Here is a 17,143-nt window from a genome sequence, read left to right on the forward strand (position 1 = left end):
ACTCCCTGCGTAAAGAAGTGTCGTATGGCCCTGACATCACACCCCCACCACTCTCTGCCGAAAGCACTGTCGTATAGCCCTGACACCCACCCCTCCACTCTCTGCATAAAGCAGTGTCGTCAAGCCCTGACATCCCACCCCCGTCACTCTCTGTGTAAAGCAGTGTCATATGGCCCTGACATCCCACCCCCACCACTCTCTGTGTAAGGCACTGTCGTATGGCCCTGACATCACACCCCCACCACTCTCTGCGGAAAGCACTGTCGTATAGCCTTGACACCCACCTCTCCACTCTCTGTGTAAAGCAGTGTCATCTAGCCCTGACATCCCACCCCCTCCACTCTCTGAATAAAGAAGTGTCGTATGGCCCTGACACCCACCCCTCCATTCTCTGCATAAAGCAGTGTCGTCAGGCCCTGACATCCCACCCCTCCACTCTCTGCGTAATGCGGTATCGTCAGGCCTTGACATCCAACCCCCGCCACTCTCTGCGTAAAGCAGACATGTTACAGACATTTACAACAAAGACATATTATAAAATATTGACATATACTGTAGGCGGCTGGAGCATTATTGGGAGACAGACTCACTGTTCCTCAGGCTGTGACAGGAGATCACATACTGGGCTGCCAGATCAACTGAGTTCCCTCCTCCCTCTCCCAGTAGGATTGGGACCTGTTGTGATTCTGGCAGGTGTGGGAACTCTCGGATTAGATTCCTGAATTTCGGGAAGAATGTTTCTCTAATCCCAGAGTATCTGTCACAGTGCAGTAGGAAGTGCACCTCTGTCTCTATTTCTCCCCGCTGGCAGTGGGAGCACAGCCTGTCCTCTCTGGGCAGCCAGGTCTGCCTGTGTCGCCCAGTTTCTATGGCCAGGTTGTGGTCACTGAGCCTGTACTTCGTCAGGGTCTGTTTCTGTTTGTTATTTTTTATTTTGGTCAAATATTCAGCTAGTGTGTATTGTCTGTTTAAGGTTCTGTAGCATTCCAGTTTATGTTGTGTTTGTGTGTGTGTGTCCCAGTGTGTGAGATATTGCTGTTTGATCTGTGCTGTGATGTGCTTGAGTCTGGGTTGTGGTGCTCTAGCAGTGCTGTCCTGAGGCTGGTTAGTGTCGGTGTCACTCACTGCGAGTGTGATTTCAGCAGAGTCTCTGTACTCTTGGGACACTTGACTCACCTGTCTCTCTCTTTCTCTCCCTGTGCTGTCCCTCTCCTGCCCCCTCTCTCCCTCCTCGGACTCCAGCTGGAGGAGGTCCAATCACCACCTCCTGTGAGACAGAAGAAAAATAAGGTGGGTAATGCTCTGATCCTCTCTTTACTGCTGTCCAGTGTCCAGTCAGTGTCCAGTCAGTGTGTCTGTATGAACCCCTCTCTCTCTCAGTGCAGTGTTCATGTACGGGAGTGTCCAGTCCGACTCTTAACGTGACTCTCCTGTCTCTGCTTCAGAAGCGCTGGTGCGTCTTTTTAAACTCCCTGAGCTGCGTGTCAGTGGAGACAGAAGATCAGGACGAGCCGATGGAGGCGGCGGAGACCGTGGGTCAGGAGAGGAAGAGCGAGGGAGAGGTGGAGCAGGCTGCCGGGAAGGACAAGAAGAGGAAGAGGAGGTGCAGGTGAGCAGACAGGGGGGCGCCGCCCGGTCGTGTCTGTGATTCAAGGAGGAGTCTCCTCTTGCTGTTTGATGTCATGGTGACGTCTGTGTCTGTGTCCCTCACACCTGCAATAACAATATTCTTTCCAGGTTCCTTTCCTGGTTCTGTGCCAGCTAAGATCTGGACTGGACTAGACTGGACTGGACTGGAGCTGAGGGACGCCAGACTGGACTGCACTGAAGCTGAGGGGCCCCAGACTGGACTGGACAGGAGCTGAGGGACACCAGACTGGACTGGACTGGAGCCTAGGGACACCAGACTGGACTGGACCGGAGCTGAGAGACACCAGACTGGACTGCACCGGAGCTGAGAAACACCAGACTGGACTGGACTGGAGCTGAGGGGCCCCAGACTGGACTGGACTGGAGCTGAGAGACACCAGACTGGACTGGACTGGAGCTGAGGGACCCCAGACTGTGCTGGACCGAAGCTGAGGGACCCCAGTCTGGACTGAAGCTGAGGGACCCCAGACTGTGCTGGACCGAAGCTGAGGGACCCCAGTCTGTGCTGGGCCGAAGCTGAGGGACACCAGACGGTGCTGGACCGAAGCTGAGGGACCCCAGTCTGGACTGCACTGGAGCTGAGGGACACCAGGTTGGACTGGAGCTGAGGGGCCCCAGACTGGACTGGACTGAAGCTGAGGGGCCCCATTCTGGACTGGACTGAAGCTGAGGGACCCCAGACCCCGGTCTGGACTGAAGCTTGTAATTTTTGTTCTTTTGTTAAGCATCAATAAAAAATTTAAAAAAAAATCTGTTTAGCTTTTGGTTTTTTCCCTCCCCCCCCCCCCAAAGTTGCTGCTGGGAGAGGTGTGAGTGGGGCCAGCAGGGGGCGCTCTCACTCTGCGGTCTGTGTGGGTCCTGATGCCCCAGTATAGGGACGGGGGACACTGGACTGTAAACAGGCGCCGTCCTTCGGATGAGACGTCAAACCAAGGTCCTGACTCTCTGTGCTCGTTAACAATCCCGGGGTGTTTCTGGAGAAGAGTAGGGGTGTTACCCCAGTATCCTGGCCTGATTCCCCCCCTGGTCTTGACCCATCATGGCCTCCTAATCACCCCCCTCTCTGAACTGGCTCCATCCCTCTGCTCTCCTCCCCACTGAGAGCTGCTGTGTGCTGAGCAGACTGGAGCATCATCCAGGTAGGGGCTGCACACTGGGGGGGCTGGAGGGGATCCCCCTGACCTGGGAGGAGCTCTGAGTGGAGAGTCCAGACTTATTAATTATTATTATTATTCGTGCTGCACTGGGCTTCAGTTCTGGCAGTGAGAGGGGGACTCTGTGATCAGTACAGATACTTATGACTGTATAATAATACACGATAGAAATGGAAAACAGGGTAGCGCTGTAGTCCCTTCGAAACGTTTTGAACTGCCAGAAGAAGTTTTCACAACCCGGACTCGTGAAGGTACAGGTCTTCTCCCATCGTCCGGAGCAAGGTGTATTGTGTCCTGGTGATTTCTCCCATTTTGAACGGAGTTTAATATCTTGTTTCTACTTTATTAGAGAGAGGCACTGAACATCCTGTGATGGACTGGTGTCCTGTCCAGGGTGTGTGAGTGTGTGTGTCCTGTGATGGACTGCTGTCCTGTCCAGGGTGTGTGAGTGTGTGTGTGTCCTGTGATGGACTGCTGTCCTGTCCAGGGTTTGTGAGTGTGTGTGTGTCCTGTGATGGACTGGTGTCCTGTCCAGGGTGTGTGTGTGTACTGTGATGGACTTGTATCCTGTGAAGGACTGGTGTCCTGTCCAGGGTGTGTGTGCGTCCTGTGATGGACTGGTGGATCACAATATTAATTCTCCTCCTTGATTCCCTCCTTCATCGCCAGAGTGAAAGCGGGACACGGCAGTAAAAGCTCAGCCCTGCGGGTGGTGGTCCTCTCGGCCACACGGGGGCGCTGTGGCTCCACGGGGAGGGGGTTATGTTCAAGTCCCGCTGGGAATCGCACCGACGCGGCGGAGTTCGTGAACGTCCCAGACACCAAGAAAACGAGAGAGAGAAAAAAAAGGTCGTTTTCGGGGTTCAAGAAGCAACCCCGAGATTCAGGGAGTTTTCCCGCTGAGCTTACTCTGCCGAAAACACGCAGGTTTTATTTTTTTCCCGTGCCCCCCCTCACACAGGCCGTTTCTGTAGCGTGAAGTTGTGTTTTTTTGCGCGGCGGTCGGTGAGGGGCGAAATTGTATTTATTTTTTTACCACGGTCTTCGACATGCCTGGTTTTCCTCGTCTCCGAAGCCCGTTTTTTTGGGGGGGGTCGTGAGGTCCCACGCAGCGCTCGGAAAAGAAAATGCCGTCTCTTTTCCCCGCAGGACGGGGAGGTGGGAACCCGTGTTTTTTGGACGTGGCGTGGCCCGAAATTTCCGCCCTTGGCCGCTAAAGGGGGGTGGAGGTTGGTCTTTCTTTGACTTGGGGGTAGGGGAGGTACTAATTTCACTGAACCCCACCCCACGGAAACCCGTGTTGGACGTGGGGGTGCTGAATGCGCCCTCGACGTGATTTTGTCTTTAAATTCAAGTGCAGCTTTTGTAACGCTTGGGCCGGAAATAGCTGGACCCGTTTCCCCTGCCTGTCCGAGGTGGGAACTACCGGGGTCGTACAGGGACACCCGGCTGGCCGCCGAGAGTTGGAAAAATAAAATGTCCACCTAAAAAAAAAACAACCGCGAAAAATGTCGGCCATTTTTGTTTCGCGGCCGAGCCGTGAGTGCGTCGGGGGCGACGTCACGGGGGCGTCACAATGAGCCGCCTGACGTCACAGAGCGGCGGATTCTAGCGGGGGGCGGCGCCGGAGCCCCGTGAGCTCAGAGGAGTGAAGAGCGAGGAGGAGGAAAGGACTATATAGCGCTTTCTAAACACGTGTTTCTTCCAAAAAAGATTCGCGGGTTACTTCGACTTCAATCAAATAATAGTTTCAGCTTCAGATTCACTCTGAAGTATCCCCGTGAAATCGGTAAGTCAGTTAAAAATGCCGCTGTCGAGAAATAACAAAATAAGTTGAGAAATAAGTTGTTTTTTTTTCCCGTTACTCCACTCTTATGGGTGTGATCGTGCTGTAAAAAGATATTGAGAGGAGGTGCACCTCTACACAGAGAGTGGTGGGGGTGGGGAACAAGCTGCCCAGCCCTGTGGTTGAAGCCGATACCCTGGCTTTTCTCCAGACACAGCTGGGTGAGCTCCTCCAGTCAGGACAGGAGGCTCTACTGTACAAAGAGAGTGGCGGGGGTGTGGAACAAAGCCGATACCCTGGCTTCTCTCCAGACACAGCTGGGTGAGCTCCTCCAGTCAGGACAGGAGGGTCTACTGTACACAGAGAGTGGCGGGGGTAGGGAACAAGCCGCCCAGCTGTGTGGCTCCGCCCCCTCCCCTCCCCTCTGTGACTCTGCTTGTCTCGGCAGGACGATTCACCAACAGAGATGCCGCACGGCCGTGCGCGGTCGCAGCAGGACCCGGGCCCAGCGAGGCATCGTAAGTCCACCCCTCCCGCCCGCCGTCCAGCGTCCAGCGTCCAGCCCTCCTCCGACTGACCTCTCCACCCCCAGCAGAGCTCGCTGTATTATAATAATAATAATAATAAACTTCACTGATAGAGCACCTTTCACACAAATAGCAGCGCAAAGCGCTTGACAGACCAGGTCTCACGGTAACACCTCCAGACGAGGAGAGACACTTTCAGTGGTGATCTTGACTGAGGACACGCCTCGGCTCAAGAGACAGGGTCGCGGGTCCGAGGAACACCAAGCTCCAGGTCCATTATGGCCTTCTGAGAGCACAGATTGCCTCTGGACGTCCCAGACTCTTCCTGAACACACTGTAAAGACTCACCTGTCCACACTCTCACTGGACACACTGTCCAGACTCTTACTGGACACACTGTACACACTCGCCTGTCCACACTCTTACTGGACACACTGTCCAGACTCTTACTGGACACACTGTACACACTCACCTGTCCATACTCTCACTGGACACACTGTACACACTCACCTGTCCAGACTCTCACTGGACACACTGTCCACACTCACCTGTCCACACTCTTACTGGACACACTGTCCAGACTCTTACTGGACACACTGTAGAGACTCACCTGTCCAGACTCTTACTGGATACACTGTACACACTCACCTGTCCAGACTCTTACTGGACACACTGTCCACACTCACCTGTCCACACTCTTACTGGACACACTGTCCAGACTCTTACTGGACACACTGTACACACTCGCCTGTCCACACTCTTACTGGACACACTGTCCACACTCACCTGTCCACACTCTCACTGGACACACTGTCCACACTCACCTGTCCAGACTCTTACTTAACACACTGTACACACTCACCTGTCCACACTCTCACTGGACACACTGTAGAGACTGCCCAAGGCCCCTAGTCTCGAAACGACTGGGCTGGGCTATGTGGTCAGAGCTGTCTCGGAGATGGGCTGTTTGGCGTCTTCACAGGTCACACCGGTCAGGCCGAACCTGGACTGGCAGCGGGAGAGGTCCCGGCCCAAGTCCCGGTGCTTTTCCGTAAGTCTGACCCGGTCGCCTTCCGCGAGACTGGACCGGCCGTCCTGTGGTGGGCCCGGTGCCCCACATCTACCCTACAGCTCCCCCACTGACCCCTAAACTCCCAATACCCTGCAGCTCCCCACTCTGACCCCTAAACTCCCGATACCCTACAGCTCCCCACACTGACCCCTAAACTCCCGATACCCTACAGCTCCCCACACTGACCCCTAAACTCCCGATACCCTACAGCTCCCCACACTGACCCCTAAACTCCCGAAACCCTACAGCTCCCCACTCTGACCCCCACAGTCCTGATGGCCGAGAGGTCTCTGCTTGCTGTAGTGATTGAGTGAGCTCTGTGGACCTGACCTCTGTCTTGTGTCCTCGTTTCCAGCGTCTCCTAGTGGTCCGGCATTTCACACAACCTGAAGGTGAGATCTGGGGAGGAGACAGAGCACCCCCTAACACCCCTGAGCTGGGTTACAGGGTAAGACAGCTTCTTACTGTTGGACACACCTGTCCACACTCTTACTGGACACACTGGACACACTCGCCTGTCCAGACTCTTACTGGACACACTGGACACACTCACCTGTCCAGACTCTTACTGTCCACACTCACCTGTCCACACTCTCACTGGACACACCGTCCACACTCACCTGTCAGCACTCTCACTGGACACACTGTCCACACTCACCTGTCCAGACTCTTACTTAACACACTGTCCACACTCACCTGTCCACACTCTCACTGGACACACCGTCCACACTCACCTGTCAGCACTCTCACTGGACACACTGTCCACACTCACCTGTCCAGACTCTTACTTAACACACTGTCCACACTCACCTGTCCAGACTCTCACTGGACACACTGTAGAGACTCACCTGTCCAGACTCTTACTGGACACACTGTCCAGACTCACACTGTCCACACTCACCTGTCCAGACTCTCACTGGACACACTGTACACTCTCACCTGTCCACACTCTCACTGGACACACTGTACACACTCACCTGTCCGGACTCTTACTGGACACACTGTACACACTCACCTGTCCAGGCGTAGTCTCTGCTCCTCATCCCCCCTGCGTTGTGTCTCCCCCTCTCCCCGCTGGACAGAATCCTGTGGTGTCTTCTTGTCTCCCCGAGCTCGTCCAGAAGCTGGAGAGGGCGGCCAAGCTGCAGCTGGAGCTCCCGGGCTCGCCCGGCTCGTTCCGCTCGGTGTCCCCCCCCTCTTCGCCCGAGAGCCCCCTCCGCTCCCCGCCCCTGGCCCCCCCCTCCGGCCCCCTCAGGCCCCTGCCCGCCCCGCCCCGCCGTCCCCCCTTCCTCCCCACCATGCCCCTCGAGCCCCCACTGCTGCCCGGGGCGGTGCCCCTGCCCCTGCCCCTGCCCCCGCCCGTCCTGCCCCCCATCGCCCGCCCGGCCCCGCCAGGCCCCGCCTGGGGCTCCCCAGTGCGGAGGGCAAGGAGAGACGCTGAGATGTCTGACGAGGCAAGTGGGGCAGAGTATGTCCGTCTGTCCGTCCATCTGTCTGTCGGTCCATCTGTCCGTCTGTCCATCTGTCCGTCTGTCCTTCTGTCCTTTTCTCTGTCCTGTCCTTCTGTCCTTTTCTCTGTCCTGTCCTTCTGTTCTTTTCTCTGTCCATCTGTCCTTCTGTCCATCTGTCTTTCTGTCCTTTTCTCTGTCTTTTTGTCCATCTGTACTTCTCTCTTTCTGTCTTTCTGTCCTTCTTTCTGAGTCTCTCTTTTTCTCTGTGTCTGTCCCTCTCTCCCTGTCTCTCTCCCTGTGTCTTTCCATGTCTCCCTGCTCTCTGTCTGTCCTGCGTTGTCCCAGCTGGGTCTCTCTCCCTGTGTCTCTCCGTGTGTCTCCCTGCCTGTCTCTCTGTCTGTCCTGCGTTGTCCCAGCTAGGTCTCCCTCCCTCCTCTCTCTCTCCGTGTGTCTCCCTGCTCTCTGTCTGTCCTGCGTTGTCCCAGCTCGGTCTCTCTCCCTGTGTCTCTCCGTGTGTCTCCCTGTCTGTCTCTCTGTCTGTACTGCGTTGTCCCAGCTGGGCCTGTCTCCTCTGCTCTCTGCCTTCAGCTCTGTTCGCCGATGTCCCGCCAGCCCGTCTCTCTCTCAGTCTGTCTCTTGACTTGCAGGAGGAAGAGGAGGTGGAGACAGCTCCTCCGGCAGGAGAGAGGAAGGAGGTCAGTGCTGGTCCCACCCTGCCCCCTGTCCTGTCTGTGGTGGAGTTTTGCCGTCTTGTCTGTCCCTGGGTCTCAGTGTCTCTCTCTCTTTCAGCCCTGTCTGTCAGTGTCTCTCTCGGCCTGCTGTCTGCCTGTCCCTGCCTCTCTGTCTCTCTCTCTTTCAGCCCTGTCTGTCAGTGTCTCTCTCCTCCTCCTCTCTGTCCTCAGTGTGTCTCTCTCCTCCTCTCTGTCCTGTGGTGTCCAGTGGGTCAGTATTAGTGGGCTACACCCAGGCTCACTCACTGCGAGTGTGATCTCAGCAGAGTCTGTGCTCTTGGGACACTTGACTCACCTGTCTCTCTCTTTCTCTCCCTGTGCTGTCCCTCTCCTGCCCCCTCTCTCCCTCCTCGGACTCCAGCTGGAGGAGGTCCAATCACCACCTCCTGTGAGACAGAAGAAAAAGAAGGTGGGTAATGCTCTGATCCTCTCTTTACTCCTGTCTAGTGTCCAGTCAGTGTGTCTGTATGAACCCCTCTCTCTCTCAGTGCAGTGTTCATGTACTGGAGTGTCCAGTCAGTGTGTCTGTATGAACCCCTCTCTCTCTCAGTGCAGTGTTCATGTACTGGAATGTCCAGTCAGTGTGTCTGTATGAACCCCTCTCTCTCTCAGTGCAGTGTTCATGTCCTGGAGTGTCCAGTCAGTTTGTGTGTATGAACCCCTCTCTCTCTCAGTGCAGTGTTCATGTCCTGGAGTGTCCAGTCAGTTTGTGTGTATGAACCCCTCTCTCTCTCAGTGCAGTGTTCATGTCCTGGAGTGTCCAGTCAGTGAGTCTGTATGAACCCCTCTCTCTCAGTGCAGTGTTCATGTCCTGGAGTGTCCAGTCAGTGTGTCTGTATGAACCCCTCTCTCTCTCAGTGCAGTGTTCATGTCCTGGAGTGTCCAGTAAGTATGTCTGTATGAACCTCTCTCTCTCTCTCTCTCAGTGCAGTGTTCATGTCCTGGAGTGTCCAGTCAGTGTGTCTGTATGAACCCCTCTCTCTCTCAGTGCAGTGTTCATGTACTGGAGTGTCCAGTCCGACTCTTAACGTGACTCTCCTGTCTCTGCTTCAGAAGCGCCGATGCGTCTTTTTGATGTCCCTGAGCTGCGTGTCGGTGGAGACAGAAGATCAGGACGAGCCGATGGAGGTGGCGGAGACCGTAGCTCAGGAGAGGAAGAGCGAGGGAGAAGAGGAGCAGGCTGCCGGGAAGGACAAGAAGAGGAAGAGGAGGGGCAGGTGAGCAGACAGGGGGGCGCCGCCCGGTCGTGTCTGTTATTCAAGGAGGAGTCTCCTCTTGCTGTTTGATGTCATGGTGACGTCTGTGTCTGTGTCCCTCACAACTGCAATAACAATATTCTTTCCAGGTTCCTTTCCTGGTTCTGTGCCTGCTAAGATCTGGACTGGACTGGACTGGACTGAATTGGACTGGACCAGAGCTGAGGGACACCAGACGACTGGACTGGAGCCTAGGGACACCAGACTGGACTGGACCGGAGCTGAGAGACACCAGACTGGACTGGAGCTGAGGGACACCAGACTGTGCTGGACCGAAGCTGAGTGACCCCAGACTGTGCTGGACCGAAGCTGAGGGACACCAGACTGTGCTGGGCCGAAGCTGAGGGACACCAGACTGTGCTGGACCGAAGCTGAGGGACCTCAGGCTGTGCTGGACCGAAGCTGAGGGACCCCAGACTGTGCTGGACCGAAGCTGAGGGACACCAGACTGTGCTGGACCGAAGCTGAGGGACCCCAGACTGGTCTGGACCGAAGCTGAGGGGCCCCAGACTGGACTGGACTGGCGCTCTCACCCTGTGGTCTGTGTGGGTCCTGATGCCCCAGTATAGTGACGGGGGACACTGGACTGTAAACAGGCGCCGTCCTTCAGATGAGACGTCAAACCAAGGTCCTGACTCTCTGTGCTCATTAACAATCCCGGGGTGTTTCTGGAGAAGAGTAGGGGTGTTACCCCAGTGTCCTGACCTGATTCCCCCCCTGGTCTTGACCCATCATGGCCTCCTTATCACCCCCCTCTTTGAACTGGCTCCATCCCTCTGCTCTCCTCCCCACTGAGAGCTGCTGTGTGCTGAGCGGACTGGAGCATCATCCAGGTGGGGGCTGCACACTGGGGGGGCTGGAGGGGATCCCCCTGACCTGGGAGGAGCTCTGAGTGGAGGGTCCAGACTTATTAATTATTATTATTATTCGTGCTGCACTGGGCTCCTGTCCTGGCAGTGAGAGGGGGACTCTGTGATCAGTACAGATACTCATGACTGTCTAATAATACACGATACAAATGGAAAACAGGGTAGCGCTGTAGTCTCTTCGAAACGTTTTGAACTGCCAGAAGACGTTTTCACAACCTGGACTCGTGAAGGTACAGGTCTTCTCCCATCGTCCGGAGTAAGGTGAGAGATCACCCCCTCGGGGCGCAGTATCCCCGATGCACCCCCCCACCACCACCCAAAACGACACACACTTCTGTGACGATTGGGAGACCCCTGTTCGACCAGCCCCCGCGGTGGAGGAAACGACCCGCTGGAACACGCAGACTCCACACAGAAGGGTCACCTCGGCATTTATTCCAACAGCAAAACAACACCAGAGAGAAACGGTCTCCGAAAGATAAGCGCACACCGGGAAAAACACGACGGGGTCATTACAAATGGGAATAGGAGTTCTTTTTTTTCTTTTCCGGACATCAGTTGTATAGTGTCCTGGTGATTTCTCCCGTTTCGAACGGAGTTTAATGTCGCGTTTCTACTTTATTAGAGAGAGGCACTGAACGTGACATCCACCCAGTATTACTAGTAGGTTGATAAATATAAATGTTCTTTTTCCCCCCGTATTATACCTCGCGAAATATAACGATGGCCAACTCCTTAAGTCGAAATTTAAACCCTTATCAGCTACAAGACAGTCCGTCAGCATCGCCGCGGCCCGAAGCGCGACCTTCGGTATGACGTTGGCGGAAAAGGGGGTAGGGTAAGTACGTCACAGCCGGGGGAAGCCCCTATCACGTGAGAGGGGTGCGGCGGGCGACGAGCCCCCGGGGGCGAAGAGAAGTTGATTTGCGTGGGGTGTGGAAACACTACACGACCGGGCAAGCGAGCCGTTTTTTTTTTGTTTTGTTTTTTCCAGAACATCAGAACAACCGCAGAGATGACCATCGATCCACCTCTGGACGTTTCCTTTTTTGTCCTCTTTGGCCTCCAAAATAAAATAAAAAACTGGGTGGATGGTACCAAGCCTGGACACCCATGAGACACTGGCTGCCTCAGAAGACTCTCACGGAGGGCACACTGTCCCTAACCCGGGTCCAGAAGAAACTACAGTGATCTATAATTCCTGCGCCTCGGAAGGGTTTATGACGTCTATGTCCGGCGCCCGCGCCCGTAGACCGGCGGTTCGGCGTCGCGCTCCGCAGCTCGAGCTTCGGTGCGAGGCAGGGCGGGAGGGAGTCGATGTGGCCTCGGCGCCATCTTTGCTGGTGAGTCAATTGTGACCGTTGCGGTACAATAAACCATCAATAAACCTTTTCCCACCCCGTTCAGTATTTCTGTCGCGGCCCACGTCCCTTACAATCGACAAACTATAAAAAAAACATTAGCCCTTCGCAACATTACACGCCATTTTTTTATTTTAAACGTCCGCTAGATACGCAGGTGGCTCGATACCTGTCTTATCCTCGCCGGCGTCTTTATACCGGCAAGTGAATTTTATTTGGGGTCCCTCAGAATTGTGACAGAAATGTCAGTGAACCACAATAAAAAACGAAACTTTTTTTTTAAAGGCGGTGAATGGATTTTCTGAGTAACCGTGTAGCGACTAACGTAAGGAAAAAACAGTTGTCTTTCCCTACGAAGACGTTTTGGTACAGGACTTTCTTTAAATATCAGTTGTGCATAGCGTTTTACAAAAAGTTGATGATGATCTTGGAGATAATTGCAAAGGAAAATTAAGATAACTACCAAAACATTACGTGTGAAACGACAGGACAGAACTTTGAACCCACAAAGAAACAAAGGTATGAAATATTGCCTCGTCATGGGGGGTTGATAATTGGAGTAAGTGTTTCTAATTTTCGTAAAGAAATGTATATTATGGGAGTCACACGTGAGATTTAGTGTATATACGTTTCATATTGTGCATATATACGGGGTTAAAAAGTGGAATGAGTATGATTATAAACTCGTGTGTCCTATAATCAGATAATTTTTGAACAAGCTTTGATTAGACAGGTGAAAAACAACATCAGATCCTTTTTTTTAATATATTTTCACGTCTGAATATCAGCTTCTCCCCTCTGGCCAACATTTCAGGGCTCCCAGGTGTAGATCCCAAATTGAAACAAATATTAATTTGTTACCCAGTTAAACAGTTAATAGAAGTGAGTGACCAGGGTAAATAAAGGTTGGTCAGTGTAAACTGTTTATTCTGGACCAGACTTCGTCATGTGTGATATGTCATGACTTCTTATATTAAGTTTTAACTTTATATTTAGTTCTACATGTGTTATAGATGCGATGTGTGTCCATAAAAAGGTTTCTCCAGGGGAAAATCAAGTTCGTTTTAAAACCGTGTTTCCTTTTTAGGGTACGTTTGCATTCCAAGTGTGGGGTTTTTGCCTTTTTATCATATTTTGGATGTGAATCCGTGGTATTTTTGCTGAGACAAGTTACCTTTCTTATACGCGGAGGGATCTGCTCGTGAGATGTCCGCTAGGTCCATTTCTGAGCTCAGTATAAGGTGTAGAAAGCATGACTGTCATCATAACCCGCCTCTCACCCAGGTGTGGAATAATGTTGTGACTATTGCTTCAGCAATAACATGCTGATTGCATGTTTCTAGATGGGTATAACAGAGATCTCAACTACTGAGGGGCCTTATTAATAAAGTCTCCACAGCCGAAGCGCTGTGTCTCTTTTCAGCTGGCGATAAACCTTTCCTCGATCCTTTGCGGACTTGTTAAACTGTTCATGATCAGAATAAAAAAGGCTCACGCTAATACACAAGCACCCGTGTCTCGCCAAAGCTGACAAATAAACAGACGGACAAGCCGCACTGCACGTGTGAACAGGGGAATGAGCGAGCGAGCGGGGATAGGGCGCCTCCTGCGCTTAAAAGCTTACAGCACCTGGTATTCCCAGGCGGTCTCCCATCCAAGTACTAACCAGGCCCATCCCTGTTTAGCTTCCGAGATCAGACGAGATCAGGCGTGCTCAAGGGGGTGTGGCCGTAAGCGAGAGCAAGGCTCGCTGGCACCCTTCTTATTGAGAGGACAGCTCCGTCACCTCTTTTACGACGCTGCTTTTTTTCCCTTGCGTTTTTCTCTTCTTCCCACGTTCTCTCTCTTCACTGCCTTCGTCCCCGCTCTATTTCACTTCAGCCTTTCACTCTTGCTTCCTTCCAATGAGAACGGAGCTGCGGGTGAAAGGGCGCTATAGAGGATCGCTGTGGAGAGCTGCTGCTGTGCTTTGACATCTGAGCTCTGTGGAAAACGATCTCAATACAATTCTGAAAAACGCGACTCTCCGAACGCCAGCCAAACAAGTCTCCACAGCCGAAACGCTGTGTCTCTTTTCAGCTGGCGATAAACCTTTCCTCGATCCTTTGCGGACTTGTAAAACTGTTCCTGATCAGAATAAAAAAGGCTCACGCTAATACACAAGCACCCGTGTCTCGCCAAAGCTGACAAATAAACAGACGGACAAGCCGCACTGCACGTGTGAACAGGGGAATGAGCGAGCGAGTGGGGATAGGGCGCCTCCTGCGCTTAAAAGCTTACAGCACCTGGTATTCCCAGGCGGTCTCCCATCCAAGCACTAACCAGGCCCATCCCTGTTTAGCTTCCGAGATCAGACGAGATCAGGCGTGCTCAAGGGGGTGTGGCCGTAAGCGAGAGCAATGCTCGCTGGCACCCTTCTTATTGAGAGGACAGCTCCGTCACCTCTTTTACGACGCTGCTTTTTTTCCCTTGCATTTTTCTCTTCTTCCCACGTTCTCTCTCTTCACTGCCTTCGTCCCCGCTCTATTTCACTTCAGCCTTTCACTCTTGCTTCCTTCCAATGAGAACGGAGCTGCGGGTGAAAGGGCGCTATAGAGGATCGCTGTGGAGAGCTGCTGCTGTGCTTTGACATCTGAGCTCTGTGGAAAACGATCTCAATACAATTCTGAAAAACGCGACTCTCCGAACGCCAGCCGAACAAGTCTCCACAGCCGAATCGCTGTGTCTCTTTTCAGCTGGGGATAAACCTTTCCTCGATCCTTTGCGGACTTGTTAAACTGTTCATGATCAGAATAAAAAACGCTCACGCTAATACACAAGCACCCGTGTCTCGCCAAAGCTGACAAATAAACAGAGGGACAAGCCGCACTGCACGTGTGAACAGGGGAATGAGCGAGCGAGCGGGGATAGGGCGCCTCCTGCGCTTAAAAGCTTACAGCACCTGGTATTCCCAGGCGGTCTCCCATCCAAGTACTAACCAGGCCCATCCCTGTTTAGCTTCCGAGATCAGACGAGATCAGGCGTGCTCAAGGGGGTGTGGCCGTAAGCGAGAGCAAGGCTCGCTGGCACCCTTCTTATTGAGAGGACAGCTCCGTCACCTCTTTTACGACGCTGCTTTTTTTCCCTTGCGTTTTTCTCTTCTTCCCACGTTCTCTCTCTTCACTGCCTTCGTCCCCGCTCTATTTCACTTCAGCCTTTCACTCTTGCTTCCTTCCAATGAGGACGGAGCTGCGGGAGAAAGGGCGCTATAGAGGATCGCTGTGGAGAGCTGCTGCTGTGCTTTGACATCTGAGCTCTGTGGAAAACGATCTCAATACAATTCTGAAAAACGCGACTCTCCGAACGCCAGCCGAACAAGTCTCCACAGCCGAAGCGCTGTGTCTCTTTTCAGCTGGCGATAAACCTTTCCTCGATCCTTTGCGGACTTGTAAAACTGTTCCTGATCAGAATAAAAAACGCTCACGCTAATACACAAGCACCCGTGTCTCGCCAAAGCTGACAAAAAAACAGACGGACACGCCGCACTGCACGTGTGAACAAGGGAATGAGCGAGCGAGCGGGGATAGGGCGCCTCTTGCGCTTAAATGCTTATAGCACCTGGTATTCCCAGGCGGTCTCCCATCCAAGTACTAACCAGGCCCATCCCTGTTTAGCTTCTGAGATCAGACGAGATCAGGGGTGCTCAAGGGGGTGTGGCCGTAAGCGAGAGCAAGGCTCGCTGGCACCCTTCTTATTGAGAGGACAGCTCCGTCACCTCTTTTACGACGCTGCTTTTTTCCCTTGCGTTTTTCTCTTCTTCCCACGTTCTCTCTCTTCACTGCCTTCGTCCCCGCTCTATTTCACTTCAGCCTTTCACTCTTGCTTCCTTCCAATGAGAACGGAGCTGCGGGAGAAAGGGCGCTATAGAGGATCGCTGTGGAGAGCTGCTGCTGTGCTTTGACATCTGAGCTCTGTGGAAAACGATCTCAATACAATTCTGAAAAACGCGACTCTCCGAACGCCAGCCGAACAAGTCTCCACAGCCAAAGCGCTGTGTCTCTTTTCAGCTGGCGATAAACCTTTCCTCGATCCTTTGCGGACTTGTTAAACTGTTCATGATCAGAATAAAAAACGCTAACGCTAATACACAAGCACCCGTGTCTCGCCAAAGCTGACAAATAAACAGAGGGACAAGCCGCACTGCACGTGTGAACAGGGGAATGAGCGAGCGAGCGGGGATAGGGCGCCTCCTGCGCTTAAAAGCTTACAGCACCTGGTATTCCCAGGCGGTCTCCCATCCAAGTACTAACCAGGCCCATCCCTGTTTAGCTTCCGAGATCAGACGAGATCAGGCGTGCTCAAGGGGGTGTGGCCGTAAGCGAGAGCAAGGCTCGCTGGCACCCTTCTTATTGAGAGGACAGCTCCGTCACCTCTTTTACGACGCTGCTTTTTTTCCCTTGCGTTTTTCTCTTCTTCCCACGTTCTCTCTCTTCACTGCCTTCGTCCCCGCTCTATTTCACTTCAGCCTTTCACTCTTGCTTCCTTCCAATGAGAACGGAGCTGCGGGTGAAAGGGCGCTATAGAGGATCGCTGTGGAGAGCTGCTGCTGTGCTTTGACATCTGAGCTCTGTGGAAAACGATCTCAATACAATTCTGAAAAACGCGACTCTCCGAACGCCAGCCGAACAAGTCTCCACAGCCGAATCGCTGTGTCTCTTTTCAGCTGGGGATAAACCTTTCCTCGATCCTTTGCGGACTTGTTAAACTGTTCATGATCAGAATAAAAAACGCTCACGCTAATACACAAGCACCCGTGTCTCGCCAAAGCTGACAAATAAACAGAGGGACAAGCCGCACTGCACGTGTGAACAGGGGAATGAGCGAGCGAGCGGGGATAGGGCGCCTCCTGCGCTTAAAAGCTTACAGCACCTGGTATTCCCAGGCGGTCTCCCATCCAAGTACTAGCCAGGCCTATCCCTGTTTAGCTTCTGAGATCAGACAAGATCAGGTGTGCTCAAGGGGGTGTGGCCGTAAGCGAGAGCAAGGCTCGCTGGCACCCTTCTTATTGAGAGGACAGCTCCGTCACCTCTTTTACGACGCTGCTTTTTTTCCCTTGCGTTTTTCTCTTCTTCCCACGTTCTCTCTCTTCACTGCCTTCATCCCCGCTCTATTTCACTTCAGCCTTTCACTCTTGCTTCCTTCCAATGAGGGCGGAGCTGCGGGAGAAAGGGCGCTATAGAGGATCGCTGTGGAGAGCTGCTGCTGTGCTTTGACATCTGAGCTCTGTGGAAAACGATCTCAATACAA

General features: G+C 53.3%; 1 protein-coding gene, 1 long non-coding RNA gene and 6 other non-coding genes across 7 annotated transcripts; 2 read left to right on the forward strand and 6 right to left on the reverse strand.

The window, feature by feature from the left end:
• Window positions 1-17,143, forward strand: part of LOC138242764 (zinc finger protein 271-like) — a 1,399,044-nt gene that overhangs the window by 664,965 nt on the left and 716,936 nt on the right.
• Window positions 8,315-9,873, forward strand: LOC138242881 (uncharacterized). Its single transcript, XR_011191750.1, has 4 exons — window positions 8,315-8,335; window positions 8,733-8,780; window positions 9,425-9,588; window positions 9,717-9,873. It is a non-coding gene; the product is annotated as an uncharacterized lncRNA (long non-coding RNA).
• LOC138243505 (5S ribosomal RNA) lies at window positions 13,475-13,593 on the reverse strand. Its single transcript, XR_011192162.1, has one exon. It is a non-coding gene; the product is annotated as a 5S ribosomal RNA (ribosomal RNA).
• Window positions 14,131-14,249, reverse strand: LOC138217057 (5S ribosomal RNA). Its single transcript, XR_011180770.1, has one exon. It is a non-coding gene; the product is annotated as a 5S ribosomal RNA (ribosomal RNA).
• On the reverse strand, window positions 14,787-14,905 carry LOC138243506 (5S ribosomal RNA). Its single transcript, XR_011192163.1, has one exon. It is a non-coding gene; the product is annotated as a 5S ribosomal RNA (ribosomal RNA).
• Window positions 15,443-15,561, reverse strand: LOC138216783 (5S ribosomal RNA). Its single transcript, XR_011180495.1, has one exon. It is a non-coding gene; the product is annotated as a 5S ribosomal RNA (ribosomal RNA).
• Window positions 16,098-16,216, reverse strand: LOC138243507 (5S ribosomal RNA). The gene has a single exon (XR_011192164.1). It is a non-coding gene; the product is annotated as a 5S ribosomal RNA (ribosomal RNA).
• Window positions 16,754-16,872, reverse strand: LOC138217514 (5S ribosomal RNA). The gene has a single exon (XR_011181226.1). It is a non-coding gene; the product is annotated as a 5S ribosomal RNA (ribosomal RNA).

The sequence above is a fragment of the Lepisosteus oculatus genome, chromosome 14 (assembly GCF_040954835.1).
Source record: "Lepisosteus oculatus isolate fLepOcu1 chromosome 14, fLepOcu1.hap2, whole genome shotgun sequence".
Lineage (NCBI taxonomy): Eukaryota > Metazoa > Chordata > Actinopteri > Semionotiformes > Lepisosteidae > Lepisosteus > Lepisosteus oculatus.